A 13,823-nucleotide genomic window follows, 5' to 3' on the forward strand; every position below is an offset into this window, starting at 1 on the left:
TAATACAGTACAGACTAGTACAATACAGTACAGTACAGACCAGTATAATACAGTACATACCAGTATAACACAGTACAGACCAGTATAACACAGTACAGTACAGACCAGTATAACACAGTACAGACCAGTACAATACAGTACAGACCAGTATAATATAGTACATACCAGTATAACACAGTACAGACCAGTATAACACAGTACAGTACAGACCAGTATAACACAGTACATACCAGTATAACACAGTACAGTACAGACCAGTATAACACAGTACAGACCAGTACAATACAGTACAGACCAGTATAATATAGTACAGACCAGTATAACACAGTACAGACCAGTATAACACAGTACAGACCAGTATAACACAGTACAGACCAGTATAATACAGTACAGACCAGTATAATACAGTACAGACCAGTATAACACAGTACAGACCAGTATAATACAGTACAGACCAGTATAACACAGTACAGACCAGTATAATACAGTACATACCAGTATAATACAGTACATACCAGTATAACACAGTACAGACCAGTATAGTACAGTACATACCAGTATAATACAGTACATACCAGTATAACACAGTACAGACCAGTATAATACAGTACAGACCAGTATAATACTGTACAGACCAGTATAATACAGTACATACCAGTATAACACAGTACAGACCAGTATAATACAGTACAGACCAGTATAATACAGTACAGTACAGTATAATACAGTACATACCAGTATAACACAGTACAGCCCAGTATAATACAGTACAGTACAGTATAATACAGTACATACCAGTATAACACAGTACAGTCCAGTATAATACAGTACATACCAGTATAATACAGCACAGACCAGTATAACACAGTACAGACCAGTATAACACAGTACAGACCAGTATAGTACAGTACAGTATAATACAGTACATACCAGTATAACACAGTACAGTATAATACAGTACAGACCAGTATAATACAGTACATACCAGTATAACACAGTACAGTATAATACAGTACATACCAGTATAATACAGTACACACCAGTATAACACAGTACAGACCAGTATAATACAGTACAGACCAGTATAATACAGTACAGACCATATAGTACAGACCAGTATAATACAGTACATACCAGTATAACACAGTACAGACCAGTATAATACAGTACAGACCAGTATAATACAGTACATACCAGTATAACACAGTACAGTACAGTATAATACAGTACATACCAGTATAATACAGTACAGACCAGTATAACACAGTACAGACCAGTATAGTACAGCACAGTACAATACAGTACATACCAGTATAACACAGTACAGACCAGTATAATACAGTACAGACCAGTATAATACAGTACAGACCAGTATAATATAGTACAGACCAGTATAATACAGTACAGACCAGTATAACACAGTACAAACCAGTATAATACAGTACAGACCAGTATAATACAGTACATACCAGTATAACACAGTACAGACCAGTATAATATAGTACAGACCAGTTTAATACAGTACAGACCAGTATAACAAAGTACAGACCAGTATAATACAGTACAGTACAGACCAGTATAATACAGTACAGACCAGTATAACACAGTACAGACCAGTATAATACAGTACAGACCAGTATAACACAGTACAGACCAGTATAATACAGTACATACCAGTATAATACAGTACAGACCAGTATAATACAGTACAGTCCAGTATAATACAGTACATACCAGTATAATACAGTACAGACCAGTATAACACAGTACAGACCAGTATAATACAGTACAGACCAGTATAATACAGTACATACCAGTATAACACAGTACAGACCAGTATAATATAGTACAGACCAGTTTAATACAGTACAGACCAGTATAACACAGTACAGACCAGTATAATACAGTACAGTACAGACCAATATAATACAGTACAGACCAGTATAACACAGTACAGACCAGTATAATACAGTACAGACCAGTATAACACAGTACAGACCAGTATAATACAGTACATACCAGTATAATACAGTACAGACCAGTATAATACAGTACAGTCCAGTATAATACAGTACATACCAGTATAACACAGTACAGACCAGTATAACACAGTACAGACCAGTATACCACACCAGTATAATACAGTACAGACCAGTATAATACAGTACAGACCAGTACAATACAGTACAGACCAGTATAATATAGTACAGACCAGTATAACACAGTACATACCAGTATAATACAGTACAGACCAGTATAACACAGTACAGACCAGTATAGTACAGTACAGACCAGTATAATACAGTACATACCAGTATAACACAGTACAGACCAGTATAATACAGTACAGACCAGTATAATACAGTACAGACCAGTATAATACAGTACATACCAGTATAACACAGTACAGACCAGTATAATACAGTACAGACCAGTATAATACAGTACAGTACAGTATAATACAGTACATACCAGTATAACACAGTACAGTCCAGTATAATACAGTACAGACCAGTATAATACAGCACAGACCAGTATAACACAGTACAGACCAGTATAGTACAGTACATACCAGTATAACACAGTACAGACCAGTATAATACAGTACATACCAGTATAATACAGTACAGTACAGTATAATACAGTACATACCAGTATAACACAGTACAGTCCAGTATAATACAGTACAGACCAGTATAATACAGCACAGACCAGTATAACACAGTACAGTACAGACCAGTATAACACAGTACAGACCAGTATAATACAGTACAGACCAGTATAATACAGTACAGACCAGTATAACACAGTACAGACCAGTATAGTACAGTACAGACCAGTATAATACAGTACAGACCAGTATAATGCAGTACAGACCAGTATAATACAGTACAGACCAGTATAACACAGTACAGACCAGTATAATATAGTACAGACCAGTATAACACAGTACAGACCAGTATAGTACAGTACAGACCAGTATAATACAGTACAGACCAGTATAATGCAGTACAGACCAGTATAATACAGTACAGACCAGTATAATATAGTACAGACCAGTATAATACAGTACAAACCAGTATAATACAGTACAGACCAGTATAACACAGTACAGACCAGTATAATACAGTACAGACCAGTATAACACAGTACAGACCAGTATAGTACAGTGCAGACCAGTATAATACAGTACAGACCAGTATAATACAGTACAGACCAGTATAATACAGTACAGACCAGTATAATACAGTACAGACCAGTATAATATAGTACAGACCAGTATAATACAGTACAGACCAGTATAACACAGTACAGACCAGTATAACACAGTACAGACCAGTATAATACAGGACAGTACAGACCAGTATAATACAGTACAGACCAGTATAACACAGTACAGACCAGTATAATACAGTACATACCAGTATAACACAGTACAGACCAGTATAATACAGTACAGACCAGTATAATACAGTACAGACCAGTATAATACAGTACATACCAGTAGAATACAGTACAGACCAGTATAACACAGTACAGACCAGTATAACACACCAGTATAATACAGTACAGACCAGTATAACACAGTACATACCAGTATAATATAGTACATACCAGTATAACACAGTACAGACCAGTATAATACAGTACAGACCAGTATAATACAGTACAGTACAGTATAACACAGTACAGACCAGTACAATACAGTACAGACCAGTATAATACAGTACAGACCAGTATAACACAGTACATACCAGTATAATACAGTACAGACCAGTATAACACAGTACAGACCAGTATAATACAGTACAGACCAGTATAATACAGTACAGACCAGTATAATACAGTACAGACCAGTATAATACAGTACAGTACAGTATAATACAGTACATACCAGTATAACACAGTACAGTCCAGTATAATACAGTACATACCAGTATAATACAGTACATACCAGTATAATACAGCACAGACCAGTATAACACAGTACAGACCAGTATAATACAGTACAGACCAGTTTAACACAGTACAGACCAGTATAATACAGTACAGACCAGTATAATACAGTACAGACCAGTATAACACAGTACATACCAGTATAATACAGTACAGACCAGTATAACACAGTACAGACCAGTATAATACAGTACAGACCAGTATAATACAGTACAGACCAGTATAATACAGTACAGTCCAGTATAATACAGTACATACCAGTAGAATACAGTACAGACCAGTATAACACAGTACATACCAGTATAATATAGTACATACCAGTATAACACAGTACAGACCAGTATAATACAGTACAGACCAGTATAATACAGTACAGTACAGTATAACACAGTACAGACCAGTACAATACAGTACAGACCAGTATAATACAGTACAGACCAGTATAACACAGTACATACCAGTATAATATAGTACATACCAGTATAACACAGTACAGACCAGTATAATACAGTACAGACCAGTATAATACAGTATAATACAGTATAACACAGTACAGACCAGTACAATACAGTACAGACCAGTATAATACAGTACAGACCAGTATAACACAGTACATACCAGTATAATATAGTACATACCAGTATAATACAGTACAGACCAGTATAATACAGTACAGACCAGTATAACACAGTACAGTACAGTATAACACAGTACAGACCAGTACAATACAGTATAGACCAGTATAATACAGTACAGACCAGTATAACACAGTACAGACCAGTATAATATAGTACATACCAGTATAATACAGTACAGACCAGTATAATACAGTACAGACCAGTATAATACAGTACAGTACAGTATACCACAGTACAGACCAGTACAATACAGTACAGACCAGTATAATACAGTACAGACCAGTATAACACAGTACATACCAGTATAATATAGTACATACCAGTATAACACAGTACAGACCAGTATAATACAGTACAGACCAGTATAACACAGTACAGACCAGTATAATATAGTACATACCAGTATAATACAGTACAGACCAGTATAATACAGTACAGACCAGTATAACACAGTACAGACCAGTATAATATAGTACATACCAGTATAATACAGTACAGACCAGTATAACACAGTACAGACCAGTATAATACAGTACAGACCAGTATAATACAGTACAGACCAGTATAATACAGTACAGACCAGTATAACACAGTACAGACCAGTATAATACAGTACAGACCAGTATAACACAGTACAGACCAGTATAATACAGTACAGACCAGTATAACACAGTACATACCAGTATAATACAGTACAGACCAGCATAACACAGTACAGACCAGTATAATACAGTACAGACCAGTATAATACAGCACAGACCAGTATAACACAGTACAGACCATTATAACACAGTACAGACCAGTATAATACAGTACAGACCAGTATAACACAGTACAGACCAGTATAATACAGTACAGACCAGTATAATACAGTACAGACCAGTATAACACAGTACAGACCAGTATAATACAGTACAGACCAGTATAACACAGTACAGACCAGTATAATACAGTACAGACCAGTATAATACAGTACAGACCAGTATAATACAGTACAGTACAGACCAGTATAATACAGTACCGACCAGTATAATACAGTACAGACCAGTATAATACAGTACAGTCCAGTATAATACAGTACATACCAGTAGAATACAGTACAGACCAGTATAACACAGTACAGACCAGTATAACACACCAGTATAATACAGTACAGACCAGTATAACACAGTACATACCAGTATAATATAGTACATACCAGTATAACACAGTACAGACCAGTATAATACAGTACAGACCAGTATAATACAGTACAGTACAGTATAACACAGTACAGACCAGTATAATACAGTACAGACCAGTATAATACAGTACAGACCATATAGTACAGACCAGTATAATACAGTACATACCAGTATAACACAGTACAGACCAGTATAATACAGTACAGACCAGTATAATACAGTACATACCAGTATAACACAGTACAGTACAGTATAATACAGTACATACCAGTATAATACAGTACAGACCAGTATAACACAGTACAGACCAGTATAGTACAGCACAGTACAATACAGTACATACCAGTATAACACAGTACAGACCAGTATAATACAGTACAGACCAGTATAATACAGTACAGACCAGTATAATATAGTACAGACCAGTATAATACAGTACAGACCAGTATAACACAGTACAAACCAGTATAATACAGTACAGACCAGTATAATACAGTACATACCAGTATAACACAGTACAGACCAGTATAATATAGTACAGACCAGTTTAATACAGTACAGACCAGTATAACAAAGTACAGACCAGTATAATACAGTACAGTACAGACCAGTATAATACAGTACAGACCAGTATAACACAGTACAGACCAGTATAATACAGTACAGACCAGTATAACACAGTACAGACCAGTATAATACAGTACATACCAGTATAATACAGTACAGACCAGTATAATACAGTACAGTCCAGTATAATACAGTACATACCAGTATAATACAGTACAGACCAGTATAACACAGTACAGACCAGTATAATACAGTACAGACCAGTATAATACAGTACATACCAGTATAACACAGTACAGACCAGTATAATATAGTACAGACCAGTTTAATACAGTACAGACCAGTATAACACAGTACAGACCAGTATAATACAGTACAGTACAGACCAATATAATACAGTACAGACCAGTATAACACAGTACAGACCAGTATAATACAGTACAGACCAGTATAACACAGTACAGACCAGTATAATACAGTACATACCAGTATAATACAGTACAGACCAGTATAATACAGTACAGTCCAGTATAATACAGTACATACCAGTATAACACAGTACAGACCAGTATAACACAGTACAGACCAGTATACCACACCAGTATAATACAGTACAGACCAGTATAATACAGTACAGACCAGTACAATACAGTACAGACCAGTATAATATAGTACAGACCAGTATAACACAGTACATACCAGTATAATACAGTACAGACCAGTATAACACAGTACAGACCAGTATAGTACAGTACCGACCAGTATAATACAGTACATACCAGTATAACACAGTACAGACCAGTATAATACAGTACAGACCAGTATAATACAGTACAGACCAGTATAATACAGTACATACCAGTATAACACAGTACAGACCAGTATAATACAGTACAGACCAGTATAATACAGTACAGTACAGTATAATACAGTACATACCAGTATAACACAGTACAGTCCAGTATAATACAGTACAGACCAGTATAATACAGCACAGACCAGTATAACACAGTACAGACCAGTATAATACAGTACAGACCAGTATAACACAGTACAGACCAGTATAGTACAGTACATACCAGTATAACACAGTACAGACCAGTATAATACAGTACATACCAGTATAATACAGTACAGTACAGTATAATACAGTACATACCAGTATAACACAGTACAGTCCAGTATAATACAGTACAGACCAGTATAATACAGCACAGACCAGTATAACACAGTACAGTACAGACCAGTATAACACAGTACAGACCAGTATAATACAGTACATACCAGTATAATACAGTACAGACCAGTATAACACAGTACAGACCAGTATAGTACAGTACAGACCAGTATAATACAGTACAGACCAGTATAATGCAGTACAGACCAGTATAATACAGTACAGACCAGTATAACACAGTACAGACCAGTATAATACAGTACAGACCAGTATAACACAGTACAGACCAGTATAGTACAGTACAGACCAGTATAATACAGTACAGACCAGTATAATGCAGTACAGACCAGTATAATACAGTACAGACCAGTATAATATAGTACAGACCAGTATAATACAGTACAAACCAGTATAATACAGTACAGACCAGTATAACACAGTACAGACCAGTATAATACAGTACAGACCAGTATAACACAGTACAGACCAGTATAATACAGTACAGACCAGTATAATACAGTACAGACCAGTATAATACAGTACAGACCAGTATAATATAGTACAGACCAGTATAATACAGTACAGACCAGTATAACACAGTACAGACCAGTATAACACAGTACAGACCAGTATAATACAGGACAGTACAGACCAGTATAATACAGTACAGACCAGTATAACACAGTACAGACCAGTATAATACAGTACATACCAGTATAACACAGTACAGACCAGTATAATACAGTACAGACCAGTATAATACAGTACAGACCAGTATAATACAGTACATACCAGTAGAATACAGTACAGACCAGTATAACACAGTACAGACCAGTATAACACACCAGTATAATACAGTACAGACCAGTATAACACAGTACATACCAGTATAATACAGTACAGACCAGTATAACACAGTACAGACCAGTATAATACAGTACAGACCAGTATAACACAGTACAGACCAGTATAATACAGTACAGACCAGTATAACACAGTACAGACCAGTATAATACAGTACATACCAGTATAATACAGTACAGACCAGTATAATACAGTACAGTCCAGTATAATACAGTACATACCAGTATAACACAGTACAGACCAGTATAACACAGTACAGACCAGTATACCACACCAGTATAATACAGTACAGACCAGTATAATACAGTACAGACCAGTACAATACAGTACAGACCAGTATAATATAGTACAGACCAGTATAACACAGTACATACCAGTATAATACAGTACAGACCAGTATAACACAGTACAGACCAGTATAGTACAGTACAGACCAGTATAATACAGTACATACCAGTATAACACAGTACAGACCAGTATAATACAGTACAGACCAGTATAATACAGTACAGACCAGTATAATACAGTACATACCAGTATAACACAGTACAGACCAGTATAATACAGTACAGACCAGTATAATACAGTACAGTACAGTATAATACAGTACATACCAGTATAACACAGTACAGTCCAGTATAATACAGTACAGACCAGTATAATACAGCACAGACCAGTATAACACAGTACAGACCAGTATAATACAGTACAGACCAGTATAACACAGTACAGACCAGTATAGTACAGTACATACCAGTATAACACAGTACAGACCAGTATAATACAGTACATACCAGTATAATACAGTACAGTACAGTATAATACAGTACATACCAGTATAACACAGTACAGTCCAGTATAATACAGTACAGACCAGTATAATACAGCACAGACCAGTATAACACAGTACAGTACAGACCAGTATAACACAGTACAGACCAGTATAATACAGTACAGACCAGTATAATACAGTACAGACCAGTATAACACAGTACAGACCAGTATAGTACAGTACAGACCAGTATAATACAGTACAGACCAGTATAACACAGTACAGACCAGTATAATATAGTACATACCAGTATAATACAGTACAGACCAGTATAACACAGTACAGACCAGTATAATACAGTACAGACCAGTATAATACAGTACAGACCAGTATAATACAGTACAGACCAGTATAACACAGTACAGACCAGTATAATACAGTACAGACCAGTATAACACAGTACAGACCAGTATAATACAGTACAGACCAGTATAACACAGTACATACCAGTATAATACAGTACAGACCAGCATAACACAGTACAGACCAGTATAATACAGTACAGACCAGTATAATACAGCACAGACCAGTATAACACAGTACAGACCATTATAACACAGTACAGACCAGTATAATACAGTACAGACCAGTATAACACAGTACAGACCAGTATAATACAGTACAGACCAGTATAATACAGTACAGACCAGTATAACACAGTACAGACCAGTATAATACAGTACAGACCAGTATAACACAGTACAGACCAGTATAATACAGTACAGACCAGTATAATACAGTACAGACCAGTATAATACAGTACAGTACAGACCAGTATAATACAGTACCGACCAGTATAATACAGTACAGACCAGTATAATACAGTACAGTCCAGTATAATACAGTACATACCAGTAGAATACAGTACAGACCAGTATAACACAGTACAGACCAGTATAACACACCAGTATAATACAGTACAGACCAGTATAACACAGTACATACCAGTATAATATAGTACATACCAGTATAACACAGTACAGACCAGTATAATACAGTACAGACCAGTATAATACAGTACAGTACAGTATAACACAGTACAGACCAGTATAATACAGTACAGACCAGTATAATACAGTACAGACCATATAGTACAGACCAGTATAATACACTACATACCAGTATAACACAGTACAGACCAGTATAATACAGTACAGACCAGTATAATACAGTACATACCAGTATAACACAGTACAGTACAGTATAATACAGTACATACCAGTATAATACAGTACAGACCAGTATAACACAGTACAGACCAGTATAGTACAGCACAGTACAATACAGTACATACCAGTATAACACAGTACAGACCAGTATAATACAGTACAGACCAGTATAATACAGTACAGACCAGTATAATATAGTACAGACCAGTATAATACAGTACAGACCAGTATAACACAGTACAAACCAGTATAATACAGTACAGACCAGTATAATACAGTACATACCAGTATAACACAGTACAGACCAGTATAATATAGTACAGACCAGTTTAATACAGTACAGACCAGTATAACAAAGTACAGACCAGTATAATACAGTACAGTACAGACCAGTATAATACAGTACAGACCAGTATAACACAGTACAGACCAGTATAATACAGTACAGACCAGTATAACACAGTACAGACCAGTATAATACAGTACATACCAGTATAATACAGTACAGACCAGTATAATACAGTACAGTCCAGTATAATACAGTACATACCAGTATAATACAGTACAGACCAGTATAACACAGTACAGACCAGTATAATACAGTACAGACCAGTATAATACAGTACATACCAGTATAACACAGTACAGACCAGTATAATATAGTACAGACCAGTTTAATACAGTACAGACCAGTATAACACAGTACAGACCAGTATAATACAGTACAGTACAGACCAATATAATACAGTACAGACCAGTATAACACAGTACAGACCAGTATAATACAGTACAGACCAGTATAACACAGTACAGACCAGTATAATACAGTACATACCAGTATAATACAGTACAGACCAGTATAATACAGTACAGTCCAGTATAATACAGTACATACCAGTATAACACAGTACAGACCAGTATAACACAGTACAGACCAGTATACCACACCAGTATAATACAGTACAGACCAGTATAATACAGTACAGACCAGTACAATACAGTACAGACCAGTATAATATAGTACAGACCAGTATAACACAGTACATACCAGTATAATACAGTACAGACCAGTATAACACAGTACAGACCAGTATAGTACAGTACCGACCAGTATAATACAGTACATACCAGTATAACACAGTACAGACCAGTATAATACAGTACAGACCAGTATAATACAGTACAGACCAGTATAATACAGTACATACCAGTATAACACAGTACAGACCAGTATAATACAGTACAGACCAGTATAATACAGTACAGTACAGTATAATACAGTACATACCAGTATAACACAGTACAGTCCAGTATAATACAGTACAGACCAGTATAATACAGCACAGACCAGTATAACACAGTACAGACCAGTATAATACAGTACAGACCAGTATAACACAGTACAGACCAGTATAGTACAGTACATACCAGTATAACACAGTACAGACCAGTATAATACAGTACATACCAGTATAATACAGTACAGTACAGTATAATACAGTACATACCAGTATAACACAGTACAGTCCAGTATAATACAGTACAGACCAGTATAATACAGCACAGACCAGTATAACACAGTACAGTACAGACCAGTATAACACAGTACAGACCAGTATAATACAGTACAGACCAGTATAATACAGTACAGACCAGTATAACACAGTACAGACCAGTATAGTACAGTACAGACCAGTATAATACAGTACAGACCAGTATAATGCAGTACAGACCAGTATAATACAGTACAGACCAGTATAACACAGTACAGACCAGTATAATACAGTACAGACCAGTATAACACAGTACAGACCAGTATAGTACAGTACAGACCAGTATAATACAGTACAGACCAGTATAATGCAGTACAGACCAGTATAATACAGTACAGACCAGTATAATATAGTACAGACCAGTATAATACAGTACAAACCAGTATAATACAGTACAGACCAGTATAACACAGTACAGACCAGTATAATACAGTACAGACCAGTATAACACAGTACAGACCAGTATAATACAGTACAGACCAGTATAATACAGTACAGACCAGTATAATACAGTACAGACCAGTATAATATAGTACAGACCAGTATAATACAGTACAGACCAGTATAACACAGTACAGACCAGTATAACACAGTACAGACCAGTATAATACAGGACAGTACAGACCAGTATAATACAGTACAGACCAGTATAACACAGTACAGACCAGTATAATACAGTACATACCAGTATAACACAGTACAGACCAGTATAATACAGTACAGACCAGTATAATACAGTACAGACCAGTATAATACAGTACATACCAGTAGAATACAGTACAGACCAGTATAACACAGTACAGACCAGTATAACACACCAGTATAATACAGTACAGACCAGTATAACACAGTACATACCAGTATAATACAGTACAGACCAGTATAACACAGTACAGACCAGTATAATACAGTACAGACCAGTATAACACAGTACAGACCAGTATAATACAGTACAGACCAGTATAACACAGTACAGACCAGTATAATACAGTACATACCAGTATAATACAGTACAGACCAGTATAATACAGTACAGTCCAGTATAATACAGTACATACCAGTATAACACAGTACAGACCAGTATAACACAGTACAGACCAGTATACCACACCAGTATAATACAGTACAGACCAGTATAATACAGTACAGACCAGTACAATACAGTACAGACCAGTATAATATAGTACAGACCAGTATAACACAGTACATACCAGTATAATACAGTACAGACCAGTATAACACAGTACAGACCAGTATAGTACAGTACAGACCAGTATAATACAGTACATACCAGTATAACACAGTACAGACCAGTATAATACAGTACAGACCAGTATAATACAGTACAGACCAGTATAATACAGTACATACCAGTATAACACAGTACAGACCAGTATAATACAGTACAGACCAGTATAATACAGTACAGTACAGTATAATACAGTACATACCAGTATAACACAGTACAGTCCAGTATAATACAGTACAGACCAGTATAATACAGCACAGACCAGTATAACACAGTACAGACCAGTATAATACAGTACAGACCAGTATAACACAGTACAGACCAGTATAGTACAGTACATACCAGTATAACACAGTACAGACCAGTATAATACAGTACATACCAGTATAATACAGTACAGTACAGTATAATACAGTACATACCAGTATAACACAGTACAGTCCAGTATAATACAGTACAGACCAGTATAATACAGCACAGACCAGTATAACACAGTACAGTACAGACCAGTATAACACAGTACAGACCAGTATAATACAGTACAGACCAGTATAACACAGTACAGACCAGTATAATACAATACAGACCAGTATAACACAGTACAGACCAGTATAATACAGTACAGACCAGTAT

The sequence above is a fragment of the Notolepis coatsorum genome, assembly GCF_963971535.1.
Source record: "Notolepis coatsorum genome assembly, chromosome: 3".
NCBI classification, from domain to species: Eukaryota; Metazoa; Chordata; class Actinopteri; order Aulopiformes; family Paralepididae; genus Notolepis; species Notolepis coatsorum.